The sequence below is a fragment of the Procambarus clarkii genome, unplaced genomic scaffold (genome assembly GCF_040958095.1).
Source record: "Procambarus clarkii isolate CNS0578487 unplaced genomic scaffold, FALCON_Pclarkii_2.0 HiC_scaffold_95, whole genome shotgun sequence".
Taxonomy (NCBI): domain Eukaryota; kingdom Metazoa; phylum Arthropoda; class Malacostraca; order Decapoda; family Cambaridae; genus Procambarus; species Procambarus clarkii.
The window spans coordinates 1,226,005-1,241,506 of NW_027189128.1; the positions used below are offsets into that span (position 1 = coordinate 1,226,005).

At 39.7% G+C, this 15,502-nt stretch overlaps 1 non-coding gene across 1 annotated transcript; it reads right to left on the reverse strand.

The window, feature by feature from the left end:
- Nucleotides 1–1,069: 1,069 nt before the first annotated feature.
- On the reverse strand, nucleotides 1,070–1,188 carry LOC138360116 (5S ribosomal RNA). Its single transcript, XR_011226210.1, has one exon. It is a non-coding gene; the product is annotated as a 5S ribosomal RNA (ribosomal RNA).
- Nucleotides 1,189–15,502: the final 14,314 nt, after the last annotated feature.

Below are 15,502 nucleotides of genomic sequence, written 5' to 3' on the forward strand. Positions count from 1 at the left end.
AGTGATCAGGAACTGCACATTTTGGAGTGAGCACGAAGACGACTCGTATCTTTACGACCGGAACGCTGAGGAATGATGTGAGGGACTGAGGACCACGACTACCATCGGAGTCCAGGCGTCTGAGGGTAGGATATGTTTGAGGTAGATCATTATTCCCTTCCATTGTCCCTTGATAATTAGGCAAGATAGGCCTAGAAGTATATATAGGTTGTTACTAGAATGTCTATTGATTCTTAGGAGTAGATTAGGCTGTAGGGCAGCTTGTATATGTCATCTACTACCTGGTGAAGACAGCGAGTGGCGGAGCCGAGAGGATTATGGGTCTTCGCTGACGGAGCCGGCCCCCGTAAGGGCAAATATCCCCTTAAATTCCTTCAGCTGACTCGGGTTGCCGGAGGCCACCAAAGAAGCGTCACTGTCATCTGATTTATATATTATTACATGTATACTTCTATCATGTTTATGTAGTATTCTCTTCAGTAAACTTTATTTACTTTTATTATCGCTTTTATGACTCCTCATCTCACTGAACATTGTGAACAAGTGATATTATATTGCACCACACTAGTACTGATATTAAACAGAAAAGTGACACTAGGTGGCAACACTGTATCAAATTTGAAATGAAAGCGTTGCTGGGACGCAGAGAAGATTACCCAGCTGGCGACCGTTGCTGGGACGCAGAGAAGATTACCCAGCTGGTGACCGTTGCCGGGACGTAGAGAAGATTACCCAGCTGGCGACCGAAATAAATGTTGAGAACTGAGGTAACGACCGGAGGTCCCGCAAAACTTTGCACGTGTTGCTGGGCATGCCCGGTGGGGGTTATCTTGAGATGATTTCGGGGCTTTAGTGTCCCCGCGGCCCGGTCCTCGACCAGGCCTCCACCCCCAGGAAGCAGCCCGTGACAGCTGACTAACACCCAGGTACCTATTTTACTGTTAGGTAACAGGGGCATAGGGTGAAAGAAACTCTGCCCATTGTTTCTCGCCGGCGCCTGGGATCGAACCCAGGACCACAGGATCACAAGTCCAGCGTGCTGTCCACTCGGCTCCCCCCTTAACATTATTGCCAACAGCATTTGGTGTTCCCAGGCGGTCACCCATCCAAGTACTAACCAAACCCAACGTTGCTTAACTTCGCTGATCGGACGAGAAGCGGTGTTCTCAACGTGGTATGGCCGTTGGCGCTCTCTCTCTCTAAGGTGTTGCACATGGCAGGATCGAGCTCAAGCAGTTTTTTTTCGACCACAGATGTGGCCACACATTTACAATGCTAACCAGAATTGTGTCTTTTACATAGTGTCATTAATGTACATTCACAAAGGTGAAATGTAATTCTGATCAGCTTCCATGTATACTTTATACCCATACATATACATACACACACACATATACATACATATATACACACACACATGCATTCACATACATTTGTCTCATTTACTCTGACAGGGTGAGATAGCTGATAAAGAAACTAGAGTGCAATTAAGCACTTAATCACTGAAGGTGATGAAGGTGCTTTTACAAGTTCAGGTTATATAGTTACATCATATATATACATTGTATAATTGGTATATTACATGGTCAATCTTGGATACAAGTCCAATATATCATCAAGTGTTCCAGTACTCATATAGTAATTACAGAGTTCAGCATACCTTAGCCCAGGAGGCCGAAAGTCAGTCAATATGGGACATTCTACAATATAATGTTCATGAGAGTGCATGTTTTCTCTTTCACAAAGTTGACACATTGTGTACTCGACATTTGGGTTTTGAGAAAGCTGCCAGATACGTCTATATCCCAGGCGTATTCTGGCCACTACAACATCACATTGCCGGGTTCTTGTTCTATTAGTCCCATGTGTGAATGTCTCCTCACGATATCTATCATAATATTTAATGCTACAACTTTCAGGTCTTTGTGAATTTATTCGGTCGGTGAGATCTTCACTAGATATTTGTTTAAGTATTCTCTTTGTCACTGCTAATGAAACACCCATATCAATTTCTACCACAGGTTTTCTGCAGACTGTCTTTGCAAGCATATCAACAGTGTCATGCCTTGAGATACCAACATGTGATGGTATCCATAGGAATTTAACCTCAAATCTGTTTTCTTTAGCAGCTAAAACATTCATTCGAATATCACTAACTATTTTCTGGGTGTCACTACTATGTGCGTTCAATGCCAGGAGTGCACTCTGCGAGTCACAGTATATAAGTCCACTGCCTTTGTCTTTAAAAAAATTCAGTGGCAAGGTATATGCCTGCAAGTCCGGTTTGAGTTGTACTTGCCCAGTCATTGACGCGCTTCATTGCTGTTTGTACGAGAGAAGATTGTTCAAATATGTTACATGCACATCCGGTACATCGTCCACCTTCTTCTACAGAGCCTTCGGTATAGCACTGATACACATCGTTACCCATACTCTGAGTACTTTCAGTGATGCAGAATTTATAATTGAGTGCACTCTGCAGTTATTCTGTTTGTTTTGAAAAAAAAAATCATTTGCAGTATTTCTTCCACATGTGTCTTATTATTACCATTATATATATAATGTATAGTTTTCTGAACTTTATTTTGTTATAAATTAGATGCCATTGTTAAGTCTACTACCATTTGTATTTTTACAGTGCTTGTCATAAGAGTTATTAATGTTCTAGCAACCACATTTGTGGCCAGTGAATCCTGATTGCTATCACGCAGATGTTAGTCTTCTTGTTCCAGGTCTTGTATATAGATTGTAAATATATGGCACATTAAATATATTGTACATTAGTTTTGTAAATATTTTGTATATTTCAGCGAAAAAAAAAATCGTTATCTATCTTGAAATTCATTTGTGGTTGTTAGGTCAGAACTTTGTTCCATTAATGTAATAATTGTTTAATTTTGTATGGTTTTCAAGCACATGCCATTGACACATGTTAATAATTTAGTTTAGGCAATACCTTGAGTTGTATTGTTCATATCTGATCAGTAGATATACACATGTTCTTAATACTCTGGTTTAATCAAAGCATTGTTACCATGATTTTCACCTATTATGATGAATTTTTTTTTTGGTGCATATGCCGAGTTGTTAGTATTACGCACACCTGATCTTCTTTCAATGTTTTATTATGCAAATTTCACATGTAAGTCATTATTGAATGCCACCGAGGTCCTTTCAGTATCATTGTAACTATATAGCTAGCCAGAGCTTGTCGACAAGGGACGTCGACTTGGTAGCGTGTCCGAGCGGTGTTATACTCAAATTCTATGTCAGTTGATATGTAACCAATCACAGGCAAGTAGGCCTCTGACGTCATGCCAGACAGAGGAGCATCAAGCCATGCTCCTAGCAGCCTCAGTTACCCTCACCAGTTACCTAGAAGGACCTCGGCTAGGCAGATATATACCTTGTTGTCTCGGTCAATAAATATATACAGAAGCGACTACTGTGTCTACATTCTACCCGAACAAGCCAAACGAATATCTGCAGCAGCCACATGTGCCTCACTGATGGACTGCAACACACCTGCAGCAGCCACATGTGTCTCACTGATGGACTGCAACAGCCACATGTGTCTCACTGATGGACTGCAGCAGCCACATGTGTCTGACTGATGGACTGCAACACACCTGCAGCAGCCACATGTGCCTCACTGATGGACTGCAGCACACTTGCAGCAGCCACATGTGTCTCACTGATAGTCTGCAACACACCTGCAGCAGCCACATGTGCCTCACTGACGGACTGCAACACATCTGCAGCAGCCACATGTGTCTCACTGATGGACTGCAACAGCCACATGTGTCTCACTGATGGACTGCAACACATCTGCAGCAGCCACATGTGCCTCACTGATGGACTGCAACAGCCACATGTGTCTCACTGATGGACTGCAACACACCTGCAGCAGCCACATGTGCCTCACTGATGGACTGCAACACATCTGTTGCAGCCACATGTGCCTCACTGATGGACTGCAACACATCTGCAACAGCCACATGTGCCTCACTGATGGACTGCAACACACCTGCAGCAGCCACATGTGTCTCACTGATGGACTGCAACATATCTGCAACAGCCACATGTGCCTCACTGATGGACTGCAACACACCTGCAACAGCCACATGTGTCTCACTGATGGACTGCAACACATCTGCAGCAGCCACATGTGCCTCACTGATGGACTGCCGCAGCCACATGTGTCTCACTGATGGACTGCAACACATCTGCAGCAGCCACATGTGCCTCACTGATGGACTGCAACAGCCACTTGTGTCTCACTGATGGACTGCAACACATCTGCAGCAGCCACATGTGCCTCACTGATGGACTGCAACAGCCACATGTGCCTCACTGATGGACTGCAACACACCTGCAGCAGCCACATGTGTCTCACTGATGGACTGCAACACATCTGCAACAGCCACATGTGCCTCACTGATGGACTGCAACACACCTGCAGCAGCCACCTGTGTCTCACTGATGGACTGCAACACACCTACAGCAGCCACATGTGCCTCACTGATGGACTGCAACACACCTGCAGCAGCCACATGTGCCTCACTGATGGACTGCAACACACCTACAGCAGCCACATGTGTCTCACTGATGGACTGCAACACACCTGCAGCAGCCACATGTGCCTCACTGATGGACTGCAACACATCTGCAACAGCCACATGTGTCTCACTGATGGACTGCAACACATCTGCAGCAGCCACCTGTGCCTCACTGATGGACTGCAACACACCTGCAACAGCCACATGTGTCTCACTGATGGACTGCAACACATCTGCAGCAGCCACATGTGCCTCACTGATGGACTGCAACACACCTACTGCAGCCACATGTGTCTCACTGATGGACTGCAACACATCTGCAGCAGCCACATGTGTCTCACTGATGGACTGCAACACATCTGCAGCAGCCACATGTGTCTCACTGATGGACTGCAACACACCTGCAGCAGCCACATGTCATCATGCTGAGACATGATGACATGTCTCAGCATGATGACACAATGATTGTAATTCAATATTAGTTTTGAGTGTTGTACTGCTTAACTTGGTCCTGGCCTTGTTTGTGTTTATTCTATGGTGATATAATTCCTGCTCGGGAAGCATAACTTTTGTCACTCTTTAAATCAGCTTTTTACAAATTTTGTATTTCCAAATAATTTGTGCATTTATTCCATGTTAAACAGGATGAAACAATGATGATCACTAGAACCTAATTCTTTGTCCACATGTACATAATTTATAGAATCTTTATTAGAAGATAAAATTATGTCCAGGACATTTGAGGTCCACATTAGATTCTTAACCAATTAACATGAGTGTGTAGGATGGTTATTAGGTTCACATATTTTCCTTTACCAGTTTTCATGTAAATATTACCAATAATATTACTTTTTTCACAGACATCGCAGGCTACTACAGGTGTAGAACAATTCTTACACAGGCTACTACAGGTGTAGAACAATTCTTACACAGGCTACTACAGGTGTAGAACAATTCTTACACAGGCTACTACAGGTGTAGAACAATTCTTACACAGGCTACTACAGGTGTAGAACAATTCTTACACAGGCTACTACAGGTGTAGAACAATTCTTACACAGGCTACTACAGGTGTAGAACAATTCTTACACAGGCTACTACAGGTGTAGAACAATTCTTACACAGGCTACTACACGTGTAGAGCAATTCTTACACAGTGTTATAAAATATGGTGTGTGGGGCTTCTGGGGGGGACTTGGTATTATTAAGGGGTAAGGGTAGTTAGAAGACAGAGTATCAAATATGGGAGAGCTAAAAGGCCCGGCCCCCAAAATAAACTATCCACAGTAGTAATAACTTGCTACTAGACCATATATGTTAGTCTAAGGGTTGATCAAGGCGCTCCCACACAGGAAGAAGGGATACTCTGTAATTCATGTACTTATTTATTAACCCCTTAACAACCCCCCGTATACACTCACACCAATAACAATAATAATAATAACTTTACCACACTATCTTACGTTAAAAGCCTTGGTCCACATAGGCAGGATACAAGGTTTACACTAATAACAAGCTAGGGTAAAGTACTACTGGATAAGCACTGAAGCTGGATGCAGCTTAGGGTAGTGAGACCATGTGGTACCCTAATACAAAACACAACACTTAGGGTTACCCAAAACACTGGCAAATACTATCCCCAGGTCTCACCAATATTAACTACCAGAGTAGGCACACTTAACACCATATAATACTTAACTTAAGGGTACAGGAACTTAGGGTAAGGGAAATAAGTTATAGGAGAAGGGAGGAGATTAGGGGTGCAGCCACAGAGTAGGTCTCGTCCGCACGAACGCCAGCCAGAGAAGAACCCTAGCCACCAGCTAGGTCTCCCGCATGTCGTGGTGCCGGAAGGAGCCTAATTGATCGTGCAGCTAAGCACATTAAAGATCTTCCCCTATGCAACGTATTGTTACTTTACAAATGATTAGAAAGTATTAGTAAGCAAAGTTGGTGCCTATGTTATTATTTAATAATCAACCCCCAGCTCAGTCTTTAAATGCTCTTTGAGAAACAATAATAGTCTTACGTCTGGCAGGGAAGATACAAACAATTGACGTTCGAGATGCACTCAACTGTACTACCAGAAAGTTTAATAGCTCAAGTTTTGACCTCTGGTTTCCACTGGAGAACCCAGGGTCGTAACACACAGGCTGCTTCAGGTGTAGAACAATTCTTACACAGGCTACTACAGGTGTAGAACAATTCTTACACAGGCTACTACAGGTGTAGAACAATTCTTACACAGGCTACTACAGGTGTAGAACATTTCTTACACAGGCTACTACAGGTGTAGAACAATTCTTACACAGGCTACTACAGATGTAGAACATTTCTTACACAGGCTACTACAGGTGTAGAACAATTCTTACACAGGCTACTACAGGTGTAGAACAATTCTTACACAGTCTGCTTCAGGTGTAGAACAATTCTTACACAGGCTGTTTCAGGCGTAGAACAATTCTTACAATTCTTACTCATTAATATATAAATATTAATTTATTGTTTAGACTAATGACATTGTTGAACGTAAGGCCTTTTATGAACATTTAGGTCGTGCAGTCACTATAAATGATAACTGATTTTCTTTAGAAGTTTTGAAACATAAACTATTACATTCTCAGCAATTTATCGGATACTGTTATCATAGTGGCATCCAGGCAGCAGCTTATATGTGTGACTATTATTACATAAAAAATAATGAAAATAAAGATTATCTATGGTTTTTGCTCCTGATTGAAAATAGAACTATTGTAATGCTTAGAAATAACTAGAATTAAAAATGACTAAATAAACAGCACTCAGTGGCTACAATTAATTGTAACTGGGTATTGAATTACAGTTTGAGTTAGTATTGAGTTACAGATGTAGTTTCCTGAGGTATATGAGGTAAGAATCCCTGGACTGTATCCCTGTTGTTGTCTTCACACATTACACCCTCAGTGTATGCTCAGTAACTGTACTAGACACATAAATAACAAGAATTATATTAACAACATGAGACTACACTAAAGATAAGAATGACACTACCAAACTTCTAACGACTTTTCTCCTAAGAACACATAAAAACATTCCCTTACTCTCATATATCACCCTGGCCACACCTCTCAGCCTAGAGTACTGAGTGTTCCCAAGAACACATAAGAACATTCCCTTACTCTCATATCCCACCCTGGCCACACCTCTCAGCCTAGAGTACTGAGTGTTCACAGGAACACATAAGAACATTCCCTTATTCTCAAATCCCACCCTGGCCACACATCACAAATTGTTATGTTCATAATACTATGTATGATAATTTCAGAAGCATCTTGAGTCGTGATAAATCATACCAGATAAAATTATATTTGTCTGACAGGTTGGACAGCTGTTCAGCAGGCAGCCTTTAATGGTCACAACGACATGGTGAAGATCCTCACCCGTGATGGTGCAGATGTCAACAAGGAGAATGAAGTGTATAGCAACAACGATACGCAATTTTGTAAGAAATCCATGAACTTTATAACATAACAAGGTGGGATACCCGGCGATGGCCGGGTATCCTCCCTTAAACACATCCCCACTCCCATCACCTTTTGTTTCCATCTCTCTCCTCTCTATACAATTTTCCATCCTCAATTCCAACTTCTCCCATTTTCCCCCACCGCCTGCATCCTCTACGTCTTCCCTTGCACACTCCCTTCCCTACCCTTTATCTTTCCTGGACCCTTTGCCTTCTCTTGCCCTTCACACTCTCCTCCACTCGTTCTCCCCACTTTTCCTCTACCCTTCAATCTCCTAACTTACCGATTTATTCCTTCTCCTTCCCCCCCCCCCTCTCTCTCTCACTCTCTCTCTCTCTCTCTCCCTCTCTCTCTCCCTCCCTCTCTCCCTCCCTCTCTCTCTCCCTCTCTCTCTCCCTCTCTCCCACTCTCTCTCTCTCTCTCTCTCTCTCTCTCTCTCTCTCTCTCTCTCTCTCTCTCTCTCTCTCTCTCTCTCTCCTCTGAACATGGAGCATGTGACCAACAAACACATAACAACCACAACGTTGTTTAACTATTGTTACTTTAGCACAACGTTGTAATAATATTGTGACAAATTTCTGTGTGATGAACAGCTAAAACGTTTGAAAACATTCAGGAAATGCGAACCTTAGGGAAGACATCATTGGGGGTGACTAAAAGGTCACAATAGGAGACTGGCATATTAAAGGTAAGAATGGGTCGACCGTGACCTGCCTATGACAGTCAGGTTGGAGGTCACCATCTGACCTCCAACCTAGAACACACACAAACATTCTCTTTTATAAATATAGATTCATGTAAATGCTTGAAGAATGCTGAATAAAATTTCTCTCCCTAATGTCATTGTCATATGGAGCAAATTGTTGTATTACAGTTATCAATTAAATTCAGTTGGATACCAAAAGTTGAACTATAAGATAAAGTATACTGTTCCAGGGTATTATGTTTATACTTGCCATTGTCACATTGCAGCCCAGCCTTCCTTTTAGTTAGTACTAATAGTAACGATGAGGACCATAGTACATGTTTGACGTAATTAACAATTAGAAGTAGAAATTGTTACTATTATATTTGGACAAACCGGAACCGGTTTTGAATTTATGTTGTAAAGACAACCTAAACTAATCTCACCTAACCTTCCTAGGCCTAATACACGCTATCTGGGGTTCTCATATAGTACATATATGTACTATACTAGGGCTTGGAATATTTAAGTTAGTTTTTAGCTTCGTTTTATAGGACTCAATAAAGTGATAGTATAAAATTCTACTATCTAATCGCCTTTTACATCAATGTTTTGACTATGTTGCACAGAGTTACAAAAATACTATTTAAACATGAGGATGGGTCGCACATTGGCAGTGACTGTCACCACACGTCCACCAGTAGTGCATGTTATCACACACCAGAGAGAATACGGTCGACAGCAGTAACAACTTATCATTTCTAAATCACCTATTCAGAAATCATCTGCTTCTAGTTTTTTAAAAAAATCATCAGTTTAGGATGAAGCAATGGGCAGTGAATATATATATATATATATATATATATATATATATATATATATATATATATATATATATATATATATATATATATATATATATATATATATGTATATATATATATATATATATATATATATATATATATATATATATATATATATATATATATATATATATATATGTCGTACCTAGTAGCCAGAACGCACTTCTCAGCCTACTATTCAAGGCCCGATTTGCCTAATAAGCCAAGTTTTAGTGAATTAATTGTTTTTCGACTACCTAACCTACCTAACCTAACCTAACCTAACTTTTTCGGGAACCTAACCTAACCTAACCTATAAAGATAGGTAAGGTTAGGTTAGGTAGGGTTGGTTAGGTTCGGTCATATATCTACGTTAATTCTAACTCCAATAAAAAAAAAATTGACCTCATACATAATGAAATGGGTAGCTTTATCATTTCATAAGAAAAAAATTAGAGAAAATACATTAATTCAGGAAAACTTGGCTTATTAGGCAAATCGGGCGTTGCATAGTAGGCTGAGAAGTGTGGTCTGGCTACTAGGTACGGCATATATATATATATATATATATATATATATATATATATATATATATATATATATATATATATATATATATATATATATATATATAAATATATATATATATGTCGTACCTAGTAGCCAGAACTCACTTTTTGGGCTACTATGCAAGGCCCGATTTGCCTAATAAGCCAAGTTTTCATGAATTAATATATTTTCTCTAATTTTTTTCTTATGAAATGATAAAGCTACCCATTTCATTATGTATGAGGTCAATTTTTTTTTATTGGAGTTAAAATTAACGTAGATATATGACCGAACCTAACCAACCCTACCTAACCTAACCTAACCTATCTTTATAGGTTAGGTTAGGTTAGGTAGCCGAAAAAGTTAGGTTAGGTTAGGTTAGGTAGGTTAGGTAGTCGAAAAACAATTAATTCATGAAAACTTGGCTTATTAGGCAAATTGGGCCTTGCATAGTAGGCTGAGAAGTGAGTTCTGGCTACTAGGTACGACATATATATATATATATATATATATATATATATATATATATATTATATATGTCGTACCTAGTAGCCAGAATGCACTTTTCAGCCTACTATGCATGGCCCGATTTGCCTAATAAGCCAAGTTTTCCTGAATTAATATATTTTCTCTAATTTTTTTCTTATGAAATGATAAAGCTACCAATTTCATTATGTATGAGGTCATTTTTTTTTTATTGGTGTTAAAATTAACGTAGATATATGACCGAACCTAACCAACCCTACCTAACCTAACCCAACCTATCTTTATAGGTTAGGTTAGGTTTGGTAGCCGAAAAAGTTAGGTTAGGTAAGGTTAGGTAGGTTAGGTAGTCGAAAAACAATTAATTCATGAAAACTTGGCTTATTAGGCAAATCGGGCCTTGCATAGTAGGCTGAGAAGTGCGTTCTGGCTACTAGGTACGACATATATATATATATATTATATATATATATATATATATATATATATATATATATATATATATATATATATATATATATATATATATATATATATATATATATATATATATATATGTTTCATTGAATATGACCGCATATTCTGTATTTATTATTTTCTGGTTTAGGGCTTCTATCCCTCTAACTATTTTCTTAGCATCAGGGCTTAATTGAAATAGGAGTTCTCCAAAACTCATTTTCGTACTTTTAAGGTGAAGAAAAGAAGTGATTTACTATAGAGTGTATTACACTTATTTGTATAATTTGCACGACGTTTCGAACCTCCATGGTTCATTCTCAAGTGAACAGATCTTACAATACTAGTTGATTTTATACCCGCATTAGGTCAGGTGATAATACAATGAAGGTGAAAACATGGGGGGATACATAAGGGATAAACATAGGGGCTGCAGAAGGCTTATTGGCCCATACGAGGCATCTCCTATCTAAACACAAAGATTAATCCAGTGTAATTGGCCTGTTATGTTGGACATTGTCTTCTGTGTTGGCATCGATATGTTCTTGTCTTGTCCTTACTCTCATGGTGGGTAGAGTAAATAGTTCCGTGATTTGAGTGTTCATGGTAGGTCGCTCTATTCTTATGTGAATTGCCTCAAGAATTTGTAATCTTCTTGAATCTTGGGTTTTGTCTATTATGCAAGTATTCTTGTTCAACATTTCTCTTGTTAGAGTAATGTCATGGGCTTGTCTCATGTGATTCCTAGGGGCACCAGATTGAAGATGGCATGTCAAACGCCTCGTCAGCTTGGTCGACGTCATACCTATGTACTTACATTGAAGGTTACATCCTTCGTGGGGGCAAGTGTACATGTATACAACGCTTGACTGCTGTAGAGGGTTCTCCGTCGGCTTCGGGCTGTTTTTGATAAGGAGTTCGGAAGTCTTCTTGGTTTTGTAGAATATTATCAGGTTTATGTTTTGGTTAGGAGTAGTGCTTTTTACTCCTTTACGGATTATTTCTTTCATTATTCTTTCCTCTTTTATATGTTCACTGTGCATGGTTGATTTGTAATATAATTTTATTGGGGGTGTTGTGGTTTCTGTTCTAGGTTCTGAATTATACCAACGGTCCAAGTGTCTTCTTATAGCAGCGTTTATTTCCGCGTTGCTATATCCGTTGTTCACCAATACCTGAGTTACTCTTTCAAACTCTCTACTCACGTTGCTCCATTCAGAGCAGTGGGTAAGCGCTCGACGAATATAAGCATTGAGAACACTGGCTTTGTATCTTTGGGGGCACTCACTTCTACCGTTCAGGCATAATCCTATGTTGGTGGGCTTGGTATATACGTTGGTGCTTAAAGAGGTTCCTGTTTTTGTTATTAGTACATCCAAGAATGGCAGACTGTTATTTTCACTATTTTCATGTGTAAATCGGAGTACTGACTCTCTCTCTAGGTGTCTTTTTAGGTCAATTAGTTCATCTGAGTCTTTTACTATTACGAATATGTCATCTACATAACGGCAGTATACAGTTGGTTTTTGTCTGCTACTGAAGACCCTATCTTCGATGGTTCCCATATAAAAATTAGCAAATAAAACTCCTAAGGGGGAGCCCATTGCTACTCCGTCTATTTGTAAATACATGTCTCCTTGTGGACTGATGAAAGGGGCTTCCTTTGTACATGCTTCGAGAAGACTTTTCAAGTGTGGCTCAGGTATGTCTAATTTGGGGGTGCTCTCGTCTCTGTATACTCTGTCCAGTATCATTCCTATGGTTGTGTCGACTGGGACGTTGGTAAAAAGGGATTCAACGTCCAGGGAAGCGATGATTCCATCGGGCTGGGTAGATTTGATCAATTCTAGGAAATCTGCTGATGATTGTAGACTAAACTTACTTGGAGTGTATGGAGTTAGGAGTTCATTGAGTTTCTTTGCCAGGTGATAAGTTGGGGTTGGTATTTGGCTGATTATAGGGCGTAGTGGGTTACCTGGTTTATGCGTCTTAACATTGCCGTAGGCATATCCTAAGCCATAGTCGCCTTGAAGTTTATTGAAATGCACACTACCTTTCTTTGCGTTGATAACAAAACAATTACAGCAATCAACGCAAAGAAAGGTAGTGTGCATTTCAATAAACTTCAAGGCGACTATGGCTTAGGATATGCCTACGGCAATGTTAAGACGCATAAACCAGGTAACCCACTACGCCCTATAATCAGCCAAATACCAACCCCAACTTATCACCTGGCAAAGAAACTCAATGAACTCCTAACTCCATACACTCCAAGTAAGTTTAGTCTACAATCATCAGCAGATTTCCTAGAATTGATCAAATCTACCCAGCCCGATGGAATCATCGCTTCCCTGGACGTTGAATCCCTTTTTACCAACGTCCCAGTCGACACAACCATAGGAATGATACTGGACAGAGTATACAGAGACGAGAGCACCCCCAAATTAGACATACCTGAGCCACACTTGAAAAGTCTTCTCGAAGCATGTACAAAGGAAGCCCCTTTCATCAGTCCACAAGGAGACATGTATTTACAAATAGACGGAGTAGCAATGGGCTCCCCCTTAGGAGTTTTATTTGCTAATTTTTATATGGGAACCATCGAAGATAGGGTCTTCAGTAGCAGACAAAAACCAACTGTATACTGCCGTTATGTAGATGACATATTCGTAATAGTAAAAGACTCAGATGAACTAATTGACCTAAAAAGACACCTAGAGAGAGAGTCAGTACTCCGATTTACACATGAAAATAGTGAAAATAACAGTCTGCCATTCTTGGATGTACTAATAACAAAAACAGGAACCTCTTTAAGCACCAACGTATATACCAAGCCCACCAACATAGGATTATGCCTGAACGGTAGAAGTGAGTGCCCCCAAAGATACAAAGCCAGTGTTCTCAATGCTTATATTCGTCGAGCGCTTACCCACTGCTCTGAATGGAGCAACGTGAGTAGAGAGTTTGAAAGAGTAACTCAGGTATTGGTGAACAACGGATATAGCAACGCGGAAATAAACGCTGCTATAAGAAGACACTTGGACCGTTGGTATAATTCAGAACCTAGAACAGAAACCACAACACCCCCAATAAAATTATATTACAAATCAACCATGCACAGTGAACATATAAAAGAGGAAAGAATAATGAAAGAAATAATCCGTAAAGGAGTAAAAAGCACTACTCCTAACCAAAACATAAACCTGATAATATTCTACAAAACCAAGAAGACTTCCGAACTCCTTATCAAAAACAGCCCGAAGCCGACGGAGAACCCTCTACAGCAGTCAAGCGTTGTATACATGTACACTTGCCCCCACGAAGGATGTAACCTTCAATGTAAATACATAGGTATGACGTCGACCAAGCTGACGAGGCGTTTGACATGCCATCTTCAATCTGGTGCCCCTAGGAATCACATGAGACAAGCCCATGACATTACTCTAACAAGAGAAATGTTGAACAAGAATACTTGCATAATAGACAAAACCCAAGATTCAAGAAGATTACAAATTCTTGAGGCAATTCACATAAGAATAGAGCGACCTACCATGAACACTCAAATCACGGAACTATTTACTCTACCCACCATGAGAGTAAGGACAAGACAAGAACATATCGATGCCAACACAGAAGACAATGTCCAACATAACAGGCCAATTACACTGGATTAATCTTTGTGTTTAGATAGGAGATGCCTCGTATGGGCCAATAAGCCTTCTGCAGCCCCTATGTTTATCCCTTATGTATCCCCCCATGTTTTCACCTTCATTGTATTATCACCTGACCTAATGCGGGTATAAAATCAACTAGTATTGTAAGATCTGTTCACTTGAGAATGAACCATGGAGGTTCGAAACGTCGTGCAAATTATACAAATAAGTGTAATACACTCTATAGTAAATCACTTCTTTTCTTCACCTTAAAAGTACGAAAATGAGTTTTGGAGAACTCCTATTTCAATTAAGCCCTGATGCTAAGAAAATAGTTAGAGGGATAGAAGCCCTAAACCAGAAAATAATAAATACAGAATATGCGGTCATATTCAATGAAACATGTTTGAAAGAAAACCTGCTGCCAGTATACACCAATATATATATATATATATATATATATATATATATATATATATATATATATATATATATATATATATATATATATATATATATATATATATATATATATATATATGTCGTACCTAGTAGCCAGAACGCACTTCTCAGCCTACTATGCAAGGCCCGATTTGCCTAATAAGCCAAGTTTTCCTGAATTAATATATTTTCTCTAATTTTTTTCTTATGAAATGATAAAGCTACCAATTTCATTATGTATGAGGTCATTTTTTTTTATTGGTGTTAAAATTAACGTAGATATATGACCGAACCTAACCAACCCCACCTAACCTAACCCAACCTATCT